Source organism: Anabrus simplex, chromosome 1, assembly GCF_040414725.1.
Source record: "Anabrus simplex isolate iqAnaSimp1 chromosome 1, ASM4041472v1, whole genome shotgun sequence".
NCBI lineage: Eukaryota > Metazoa > Arthropoda > Insecta > Orthoptera > Tettigoniidae > Anabrus > Anabrus simplex.
The window spans coordinates 315,989,881-316,002,854 of NC_090265.1; positions in this window are offsets into that span (position 1 = coordinate 315,989,881).

The following is a 12,974-nucleotide window of genomic DNA, read 5'->3' on the forward strand; positions in this document are numbered from 1 at the left end:
TCAGAAAGCCCTTTCTCCGATTCAATAACTTTACTAGTATCATTTGCATATATAAGAAAACACAAAGGTCCAATAATACTGTCCTGTGGGGATCCCTTCTTAATCGCTACGGGATCGCATAACGCTTCACCTACTCTAATCCTCTGAAATTCATTTCCTAGAAATTTAGCCATCACCGAGCGAGCTGGCCGTGAGATTAGGGACGCGCAGCTGTGAGCTTGCATTCGGGAGATAGTGGGTTCGAGCCCCACTGTCGGCAAAATTGAAGATGGTTTTCTGTAGTTTCCCATTTTCACACCAGGCAAATGCCGGGGCTGTACATTAAGGCCACGTCCGCTTCTTTCCCACTCCTAGCCTTTCCTAACCCCCCGTCGCCGCCCCCTGTGGGTGGGGGCGGTAGAATAACACCCACGGTATCCCCTGCCTGTTGTAAGAGACGACTAAAAGGGGCCCCAGGGGCTCTGAACTTTGGAGCGTGGGTTGGCGGCCACGGGGCCCTCAGTCTTTAGAAAGACGGATTTGAGACTGCTAAGCCATTTCTGGGGATTATTTCAGAAGGACGCGCGTGTCTAGCTTACCCACGCTAAGTCGACAAAAAATAGTGCCTATCAAATGAGGTCATTTAACCCGTTAATTTAATAAGAATAAATTTTAAATCTCCAGGAACACTACTGTTAGCAATGTAGCAAGTATGTGGTTACATCAAAAACTCTTTTAAATATAGTTCATTTAAGTCGAAAAAGTTACGCAAATTTTCTTGGTGGCAAAGGGAAAATGACTGGAGAGAGGGGGTACTGTCTATAAATATAGAAGGGACGCCATGTTGAAATCCCTGCATTTTGTATCGTGAGGCTGAAGACAGGGTTGAACTGTTCTGTAAATCGATCGACAAAAGTAGACTAAGTCCAACCAACAGATTTTAGCCGATGTGGCTGGTGTCTTGACTCCATGTGGAGATAGTTTTTCTTCGAGCAGGACGGTCAAGATACCGAAGAAGTATTTATAAATTTGTGTGTGGTAAGGAAAGTAATTCGTGTGCGGGTAATAAATACTATCAGTCGAGTGCGATCAACAAAAACGACAAGTGAAGGGCATTTCATTTTTTATGCTTTATTTCCAGAAAAAAGGAAGAAATATGGAATGTACAGCCAAACATGTAAAAATGGCTAAATAAATGACAGAGGGTCGCCGGTGAGCCCAAAGATGAACGCTGGGGTGACTTGAGGTAGGTGACATGCCATCTTACCGCCTACTACTGTATATCTTGTTTCATGATGTGAAACTTATGTGTATTTGAAGTGGGTATTTATGACGCTGGAGAAGCCTGGACGGTTACAATACTTATATCTAAAAAAATGTTAGAGACGTGAAAATTGGTATTCGGAATCTCCTTTAAAAATAAAGAAACACGTCTTCTTTTGTTTTCGGAAATCACTTACGGGGGGAAAGAATTGAAATATTCTTTGAATTATTTGTACGAGGATACTTATATCTCTAAAAGATAAAGATGTTACAGACGTGAAACTTAGTATTTGAAATCTTCTTTAAAAATAAACACGTATATTTTTGTTTGCGGAAAATCGACTTGGTGGAGGAAGGGGTGAAAGTAAGTAAGGAAGGAGTTGAATTTTGTTTAAGAGGATAGTTATATCTCAGAAACTGAACATGTTACAGACGTGAAAGTTGGTATTTTGAATCTCCTTTAAAAATAACGGAACTCATATTTTTTGTTTTAGGATAGTCCACTTACAGGGAGATGGGGTGGAAAAAAGGAGTTGAATTCATTTTATGAGGATACTTATATCTCAAAACTGAAGATGTTACAGACGTGACAGTTGGTACCGTACCGTATTTTGAATCTCCTTTAAAAATAAAAACACGCACTTTTTGGTTTTCGGAAAATCCACTTAAGGGGTTAAAAGAATTGAAAAAGTGGATGAATTTTGAAAATGAGTACCGGTATATCTTCAGTATATCGTCGTTGCCGGGACGAAACCTGCTTTGTGATAATATTTTTGGAGAGGTACTGACCCGCAGCACATAGTAGCCTACATTATAAAGAGCAAGAATGCCTTGACAATATGCACACAATATTGCACCTTAGATGACAGAACCTTACCAGCCAAAGTTCTAAGCTAAATTATTTCACATAGGAGCTTTTGTCCCGGCAGCGACGATATGTCAAAAACTTAACATGTTACAGACATGAAACTTGGTATTTGGAAAGCCATTTCAAAATAGAGGAACACGTACTTTTTCTTTTCGGAAAAGGCACTTAACGGGGGGTGAAAAGAAGTGAAAAATTAAGTGAATAATTTTTAATGAGGATGCTTATATCTCATAAACTGATGATGTTACAGACGTGAAAATTAGTATTTGGAATCTCCTTTAAAAGTAAAGGAATATGTGTTTCTTTTTGTTTTCGGAAAATGGAAGGACTGATAAAGAGGTTAATTTTTTATGGAGATTCTTACAGCCTATCTCAAAAACTGAAAATGTTACGACGTGGAGATAGATATTTGGAATCTCCTTTAAAAATAAACATTTTTCTCGATTTGAGAGAAGACTGTTTCTTATATGTACAGTTCTATGTTGCATGGTCACCTTAGCCCCAAAATGCAATAACGCAAACGTGGTTTTACAAGGAGTTTGCGGGGTAAATGAAACTAAATTTGTCGGTAAACATTTATACATTAGGGATTTTCAGATAATGTCTCAGTACAGTACCGAGGAACGATTACTTTTATTATTTTACGAAATCCACGCGAGCGAAGCCGCGGGTATATATAAAAGAACATGTCCTTACTGACTGACTACTGACTGATTCATCGTCGCCGAGCCAAAACTACTGGACAGAAATTAATGCAATTTTGGGAATACGTTTACATTTCAGTGTAGGTGCTCACTAAGAGAAGATTTCTGGATATTCCATCGCTAAGGGGCTTGAAAGGGGGTTGAATTGTTTAAACGAGTATATCTATATCTCGAAAACTTGACAGCTTACAGACGTATAAATGGGTATTTGGAAACTCCGTTAAAAATAAACACATGTTTTTTTCTTTTTCTGAAAATCCTCTTGACAGGGGTAAAAACAGGTGAAAACGGGGTTCAGTTCCTTTTGTGAGGATGCTTATATATCAGAAACTGGATATATTACAGACATGAAAATTGGTATTTGGAATCTCCTTTAAAAATAAAGAAACACGATTTTTTTTTCTGAAAATCCATTTCAGCGGGTGAAAAGAAATGAAAATATGGATGAATTGTTAAAATGAGTAAATCTACAGTAAGTCCTATATCTCAAAAACTGAAGATCTTACAGGCGTAAAAACTAGTATTTGGAATCTCTTTTTAAAATATAGAAACATGTTTTTTGTTCTAGGAAAATCCATTTAAGGGGCGGAAAGGGGGGGTTGAAAAGAAGTGAAGGGGTTGAGTTATTTTTATGAGGATACTCATATCTCAAAAACTGGATAGTTTACAGACGTGAAAATTAGTATTTGGAATCGCCTTTAAAAATAGACACACTTTTCTTGGTCTATGAAATTCCACTTAAGGGGCGGGGGAGTTGAAAAGAAGTGAAGGGATTGAATTCTTTTTATGAGGATACTTATATCTCTAAAACTGAAGAAGTTACAGACGTGAAACTTGGTATAAATCTATAAATCTATTATACCATATGATCAGTGTAACCTTTCCCGATGCCTCTATCTTATGTTGTTGCGCCACGTTGGGCGACCAATTATATATATGCCTTACTTTTGAATTGCGACCTTTACCAGCATATCTGTCTTACGTTTTTGAAATATTACCTGTGCATACACATATGTAAATATTACTCCGGTCTCTTAATTCTAAGTATCGGGTCGCAAGTCACACAAAGATTCCAAACTGGAATTGTATTCTCGAGCATAAGTTCTAACATATGGCATATAATCATTTCTCAGGGTAAAACTCACTTCGTTGTTCCTAAATGCATTAAATAAATCGCGGATTCCGTTGAAGAGTCGCCATCCGTTGAAATATTTATAATATATCCTTATATTAAAAGAAGTTATCAGATCCTCACCTAATATTAAGCGTAAGCTAGCTCAATAATTCCGTATGCTATCCTACTGCTACCTACTTAAGGATTATAAATGCAAAATCAAATCTATATACAATTTATTAGCATGCTAATGTATAATTACAATGAATCAAATATATTCATTGGCAATAAGGAAAGGAAAATCGTAATATTTTAAGTATCATCCCCAAAGTGCTTGGATTCCGGAATAAACATATTTGAAAAACGTTCAAATCTTCAATACATTTGCTTACATAATTGATAATAACCAAATTATACCATATCTTCCATGATTAAATTCGTATGAAGGGACAAATAGGGATCAGAACTTTATTAAATCAAGGAGGAGTGGAATATCTTTCATTTAATGTTGTTTGGAATTTTCTTTGGGGCATAAGTTAAGTTTTATTTTGGTTTCCGGTCTATTTGACCAACAATTTAAATATATACGTTTGGCTTCTTGTTTGTGACTTTCCACGTTACGAGATAAGCATTAGCATTTTTTAATTATGGGTTCAAAACACCCATACAGTTACCAAAAATTCCTATCATAACCCAAATGAATAGATTAATTCAATACATCACCATCTGTACAACATAAACCAAATACATCTAGTACGGAGTGCCATAGATTTGACGGTACGTCATTCTAATCTGCGAAAATCGTGCCATACAGTGCAAGTCATGTGCTAAAATATATACATACTCCCAAATATTTCTTCGCTGTGCCATAGTTTCGATAAAGCAGACCGTACTTCGTGTAAGCGCTAACATGCTGACCTTCAAATACGTAAATGTGCGAGATTTCATTCTACTCCTAAAGATATATATATCGTAATACGTAACAAACACGTAACCTCACCATATCCTCTTCCGAAAGTTACAACGAAACAAAAACAGCATGGATCGAAATATGCATTCAACTCAACATGGCCTATATTCATTACTTGCAGTGCTAACCCAAATCTAATATATTACGTAACACAGGAATCCGCATTCTAATTATCTATCCCATTCTTCAATAACGAACAGAAGCATGTTTCCTCATTCTACATATAACATGCCACATTAACATTTCATTTCCTCTGTAAATATATATATCTTCATATTTAAAATATATCATCACTCAATTCCACTAAAATAACCCCTGTGTTACGGACGCAGTATTCAATAACCTGACTATAGGGACCGTGCGCGCACGAGATTTTTAGTAGCTAGCGCTCCTAACGGAAACAGCTGCAGTCGTTTGATGGGGCACTCACGAGACCTTTGACAATGCAGTTCATTGCAACCAGGCAGTAAGCTTTGACTTGTGATAGTAAAATAAAGAGGTAAAGCCAGACAATAATGGCTTCGACAGTAGCAGCGACCACTACAATTTATATAGGGTTTCAGACAGTGCAACACTCCGATTACTTCCGGGAATCCACGCTAAAGAAAGGTGAAGATTTAAATAGCAGTAACCATGTCTTTGACGTGAAGGAACGTTTAGGGCAATAAATATACGGCAAGTGTCTAAGGGAAAAGAGTATTGATCAGCCACCATACAACGTTGAAATTAAGTTATTTACTATATTTTATTCCTACTTCGGGAAATTGTTAATTATTTATTCACAATAACTTTAGTTATACACTAATGAATCATTGCGCGGGGCCATTGCATACACTGAGTCTTATAAGAGTTGTAATCATGAATTTTAATTCGGATGCCTTTCCTGAAAACACAATTCTTTCAAATGAAAATCGCACGTCAGTGACACTGGGGTTCAAACCACGGTCACTAAAGTCAGAGGCTAGCAGCTAAGCTAAAATAGGGAAAACAAGCCAGTTTTCCTCAGTTATTCTACTATTACAAAAGAGGTAGCGAGCGGCTTGCCTTAATTCCCGATGACTGTGGTTGAAATTCCAGCAGATTTTCAATTTATAAATAAATGAGTGAGGAAGGGCAACCGACCTGCAATTCATGTCGACAACTTCTTGAGTGTACTTCCTCTGCGCAGGCGGGATAAGCTGTGAATGATGATGAGATTGTTCAAAGATTGTTGTTGTTTGAGTCATCAGTCCATAGACTGGTTTGATGCAGCCCTCCATGCCACCCTATGCTGTGCTAACCTTTTCATTTCTTCGGAACTACTGCATCCTACATCTGCTCTAATCTGCTTGTCATATTCATACCTTGGTCTACCCCTACCGTTCTTACCACCTACACTTCCTTCAACAACTGAACAAGTCCTGGGTGTCTTAAGATGTGTCCCATCATTCTATCTCTTCTTCTCGTCAAATTCAGCCAAATCGATCTCCTCTCGCCAATTCGATTCATTATCTCTTCATTTGTGATTCGATCTATCCATCTCATCTTCAGCAATCTTCTGTAACACCACATTTCAAAAGCTTCTATTCTCTTTCTTTCTGAGCTAGTTATCGTCCATGTTTCACTTCCATACAATGCCACGCTCCACACGAAAGTCTTCAAAAACATCTTTCTAATTCTTATATCAATGTCTAAAGTGAGCAAATTTCTTTTCTTAAGAAAGCTCTTTCTTGCTTGTCACATTGAGGGGCACGTGTATGCACTTTTACCTCTTTATTTTGCACACTGACGTACTTACAGTGACAAAGATGCATTGTATTCGGTCCCAAACGCTTTCAGGGGTTGAAGAGACATTGCTTTCTCTGTTTTGGCCAATGTTGAGAGGCTTGCCATGCTGTAAAATCCACCTTATGTCTCATAATAAAGCAGGGTGAATAAAATGAGGCTAGTTCATTTTAATCTGAAGTAGAAGTCCCCTTCAATAAATGTTAATGTCAATTCCTTACTGGGAGATGAGTGAAAGTTTGTTTGCTTTTACTCCTTCGACTCTCCATTCTTTCAGTTAACCCCGACATAAACTAACTGGAGCGCTGGCCAGCAGCTTACCCCAACAAACGTTTTCTGAGGTAGTCGCAAGAGCGCACCACTCGCCATTCGCACGGTCCCTATACTTTATACACTGCAACTTCGTAATATCAAACACTTCTTTACCATATTATTATCATACTGGCCATGGTTGGTATACATATTGACCCGAATTTCTAGGTTACGTCTTATATCTCGCTTATATTTATACATCCACAACTGGTTAAACGCTTCACGGTCTATACGTATTAATTGGCACAAAACATGCATAAATACACAGTCAGATCTAGTTTCCAATAACCTTAACATTATCACATTAGCACTGCAGTTATATAGCACAAAATAGCACTTTTCATCGGCTAATAAATCGCATTTATATTCATATATCTTCTCATTGGCACTTGATCTCTTATATCTAGCACTCCTGTACACCTATAAATATTTTTCATTAATTGATTTGAAATTCATTACGATGCAACTCGTAATACTTATCTCGTAACTGGATTTCTGCTGGCTCTCAGCTGGACTACGGCATCATGGAACAGGCAATCGCTGCGATCCGAAGACTACGTCATCTGCGGCTTCATCTTGGGTCTTGGCTTGAGCTAATCAGTCTTGAGCAAAACATTTCTTCTGTTTAAGCTGAGTCCATGTCACCAGTCATCATGCAATCATAAAAGAACAAAAACATGGTAGAGTACATAGTATACTGGTGAAAAATAGGCAATTCAATTCCCAATACTTGTTGTTGGAAACTCGTGTTAGCCGAAAATATTCTTTTCTTTAAATTTATAATGTTCTCTAATTTGGCCTATTCCTTGTTCTTTCTTTTGCTTAAACAGCTATTGCCTCCCTCCTGGAAACAATAAATTTTGCCGTTATGGTACTACTTTCGGCAACGTGTAATTCAGCTGAAGCTTTCTTTCCCCGATTCTGACTTCAGATCTCACAGTGACGAATATTTCTTTCAAATATACTCCTTTTCCGTATTGTATTCTTGCAGATAGAGTCTTCTATTCCGTTAATATATTAATATTTCCGTATGTGACGTTGAGTTGATCCTTTAATAATCTTATTATAAGCCGTGCAGCTTCCCTTAAACTTGTATCTTTCATCAGTCACAAAGTAGTCAAGAATCGTTCTCTTTCAAATTTTTTCCGTCCGTCATTATTTAACTCTTGAAATTCTTTTCCCTTGCAGCCGGGCGATATCGATTTATTCGATCACTACTCTGTGTACTTGCACCTGAAGTTATTGTCCGCCATCTTTGTCCACTGTATTCCTTCCATTGACGGCCGCTAATGTAACGTAATGGTACACTATATATATATATAGGGGAGGTAGATATATATATATACATATAGATAGATATACTGTAAAAGGCAAGTAACATCCACTAAGGAAGGGCTTCAAAAAAGCCACCCCTAAGGGGATGAAACGAGGATACAAACCTTAAAGACCAAAGATTAATTCCTCTGAAACATTGACCACACAAAGTTGAAATGTCACTCAATGATTGCTTCTTTATGTACTAGATGTTAAATAAGACAAGTTTAGAAGTAAATTCACCCTTAAGGGTAAAATGGGGGTTAATACCCGAAATCAAATAGATTCCTTTCTCTGAAACCGTTTGACATATGGGGTTGAAATTTAACACGATGGCTCCTTCTGTATGTCTTAGATTTTCAATGAAATGTAGTCTTAAAATAATGCACCCCTAAGGGTTTCTGGCTAGGGGTAGGGACTGACAACATAAATATTCATTTCTCTCCAACTGTTTGCCATATGGGCATGAAATTTCACAGGATAATTGTCCTATATGTAATAGATTTTTGAATAACAAGTTGTCTTAAAACAATGCACCCCTAATGGGTCTTGACTGGGGGTGATGTCCGAAGACGAACATATTTGTTTCTCTGAAATCGTTTGACATACAAGGTTGAAATTGCACATGACTGTTGCTCTTATATATCTTCCATTTTAAATGAGAAGTGGTCTTAAAACAATAATTCCTAGTGGTGGTGCCTGATGATGAGGCCTCCTGGTAGAAAGCTCTCCACGGACATGTCGTCGAGATGATCCTGCCTCCGTGGGAGGGCGCCGCATTCTGTCCAGGACTAGGCCCCGTTCAGAAGGTACAGGGCGCCCCGGCCTGTAATAGACGAGCAGCGCCTCGTACTCCGGGTCCGTGTAGTCCTCGGAGAAGAAAAGGCCGTTAGGAGGGTCACATCCGTCCCTGTACGACTCCGTCTCCACTTCAAGCTCCGGCGCCTCCTGCTCCAGCTCCGGCTGTGGTACCAGCGTCTCCGGCTCCGTGTTGTCCTCCCGGGCTGATGGTACTTGGCTGAAGAGGTTTCGGACCAAGCGCCTGAGCCCCCTCGCACATTCTTCGGGCGTCTTCTGTTCCATCTGGTTGCCCTCGCTGTTGTTCGCCGTAGTCCTCCTGAAATAAATCTTCTGAAAGAGAAGGAGAGCACTGAGAAGTGCTTCAGTTCAGACAAAAGCTTTTCGAAAGTGTACCAACAAGTACAGCTGCCTGACTAGTACTGGAAAAGTACAGATCGCCTGGCGAGGAGAGATGAGTCACCAGGAAGAAAGTACGTCCTCTCGCTGAGACTGCCGAACTCGTCCTTGCCTTCATATAGCGATAAGCCAATTTTCTCAAAGTTCTTTACTTGGGGGGATTTCATGAAACCTCACACCGGAAGATTTTTTTTTTGCTATTGGATTTACGTCGCACCCACACGGTTAGGTCTTATGGCACGATGGGACAGGGAAGGGCTAGGACTGGGAAGGAAGCGGTCGTGGCCTTAATTAAGGTACAGCCCCAGCATTTGCCTGGTGTGAAAATGGGAACCACGGAAATCCATCTTCAGGGCTGCCGACAGTGAGGTTGAAACCCACTATCTCCCAAATACTGGATACTGGCCGCATTTAAGTGACTGCAGCTATCGAGCTCGGTCCAGAAGAATTTAGATTCCTTCTGCTGTATGATATACAGAGAAGAAAACAATTCATCATTTTACAACCAGAGACACACTCAAATACTCGATGCAAACGCACGGTAACAAAACAACGTGGGCACGGAGATAAAGTGGGTGCGTTAGCTGGCGCCCCTAGCGGAGGTTTGTGACACTAACAGTTCACGCTGAGCAGTATGTTAACCGCATAGCATAGAGCAGGCAGTCTAAATAGGATTGAGACAGCGGTGCCTCGTACGTTCTCTCGTCATGTTATACCACAATGCAAAGTGGTAACGAATACTTAAATCGTTGGTGCTGAGCAGTTCTGTCCGTTCTTTCCGCTGCGCTCAAAAATGCATTGTTATTTGTGTTGTTGTTTTCTGTTGCTAAAGAGTGATTTTATATCAATTTGACTTAGGTAAAGGTAGCATATAGTTCTGCATAACTTATTAAACGTTAGAACGAGCGTTGTCACTTCCACTTCGAGAAAAGTGTGTTGGTGGGCCCAGAATGCTCATGTGTAATAGAAAGTTTAATGAACACACCAATCTCCTTAGAAAACTTTGAAGATTAAAAAAACGTAATTGAAAAAGTTAGACCCACTTAGACCCACGCTTTTTCTTAAGAATTTAATCAAGGAATTGAAAAGAACAGTACGATATTTTCATGACTCGTGGTACAGAGGTCTGCATTGGTTATTTGGTTACGCAAAACTGTATAAACTGTATTGTTGACTGTGTGTTCCATTTTCCTCAGGAATGAACGCTTGAAAAAACGACGGTATGGAGAATTTATTCAGTTTCAGAGTTTTAAAGAGACGCTATGAGGTGTCTCAAGCACTCATGAATACTGTTGACGGTATGATTCAGTTCGGAAGGTCCAGAATAGAGTACAGCTTACAGAAAGAAGGTGCGAGCGACGATATAACGGTACTCTCAACGAGGAGTGCGGCAACACTTTTCAAAATGTCACTGAGACTCTCCAAAATGTAAAATTTAAAAAAATCAATTTAAAACCGTAGCGAAGCACGGTTATCTTGCTAGTCTATATATATATAAATAGCATGTCCTGACTGACTGACTGACTGACTGACTGACTGACTGATTCATCATCGCCGAGCCAAAACTACTGGACATAAAGAAATTAAATTTTGGGGATACATTTATATTAGGGTGTAAATGCTCGCTAATGGAGGAGTTTCGGATATTCCCTCGATAAAGCGGTGAAAAGGGGGTGAATTTTAAAATGTGCATATCTATATCTCACAAACTTGAAAGTCTACAGACGTAAAAATTAGTATTTGGAATCTCCTTTAAAAGTAAAGAAACACGTATTTTTGTTTTCGGAAAATTCCATCAAGGGGGTGAAGAAAGGTGAAAAATGGGTTGAATACCTTTTATGAGGATACATATATTTCAAAAAACTGAACATGTTAGAGAAATGAAAATTGGTATGCGGAATCTCTTTTGAAAATGAAAAACACATATTATTGTGTTTTTGGAAAATCCGATGAATAGGGAGTGAACAGGAGTGACAAAATGGGTCAATTTTTAAAATCAACCAATCAATCAATCAATCAATCAATCAATCAATCAATCAATCAATCAATCAATCAATCAATCAATCAATCAATCAATCAATCAATCAATCAATCAATCAATCAATCAATCAATCAATCAATACTGATCTGCATTTAGGGCAGTAGCCCAGATGGCAGATTCCCTATCTGTTGCTTTCCTAGCCTTTTCCTAAATGATTTCAAAGAAATTGGAAATTTATTGAACGACTCCCTTGGTAAGTTATTCCAATCCCTAACTCCCCTTCCTATAAATGAATATTTGCCCCAGTTTGTCCTCTTGAATTCCAACTTTATCTTCATATTGTGATCTTTCCTACTTTTATAAACGCCATTCAAACTTATTCGTCTACTAATGTCATTCCACGCCATTTCTCCGCTGACAGCTCGGAACATACCACGCAGTCGAGCAGCTCTTCTTCTTTCTCTCAATTCTTCCCAACCCAAACATTGCAACATTTTTGTAACGCTACTCTTTTGTCGGAAATCCCCCAGAACAAATCGAGCTGCCTTTCTTTGGATTTTTTCCAGTTCTTGAATCAGGTAATCCTGGTGAGGGTCCCATTCACTGGAACCATACTCTAGTTAGGGTCTTACCAAAGACTTATATGCACTCTCCTTTACATCCTTACTACAACCCCTAAACACCCTCATAACCATCTGCAGAGATCTGTACCCTTTATTTACAATCCCATTTATGTGATTACCCCAATTAAGATATTTCCGTATATTAACACCCAGATACTTACAGTGATCCCCAAAAGGAACTTTCACCCCATCAACGCAGTAATTAAAACTGAGAGGACTTTTCCTATTTGTGAAACTCACAACCTGACTTTTAACCCCGTTTATCAACATACCATTGCCTGCTGTCCATCTCACAACATTTTCGAGGTCACGTTGCAGTTGCTCACAATCTTGTAACTTATTTATCACTCTATAGAGAATAACATCATCCGCAAAAAGCCTTACCTCCGATTCCACTCCTTTACTCATATCATTTATATATATAAGAAAACATAAAGGTCCGATAATACTGCATTGAGGAATTCCCCTCTTAATTTTTACAGGGTCAGATAAAGCTATATCTGCAAATTATCTCAGACACGTAACATATTAGACTTGAAAACTGGCATTTGGAATCTCCTCTAAAAGTAAAGAAACACAGATAATTTGTTTTCGGAAAATCCACTTAGGGAGAACTGAAATAGGGGGTGAATTTTTAAAATGAGCACATCTACAGTATATATCAAAAACTTAACATGTTACAGACATGAATATTAATTTTTTTAATATTTTAAAAAATAAATACGTATATTTCGTTTTCGGATAATCCACTTAAGGGGAGATGGAAGAATTTAAAACTTAATTGAATTTTTTCTATGAGAATACTTATATGTCGAAAACTAAAGACTGCAGATGTGAAATTTAGTTTTGGAATCTCCTTTAGTTTTCGGAAAATCTACTTAACGG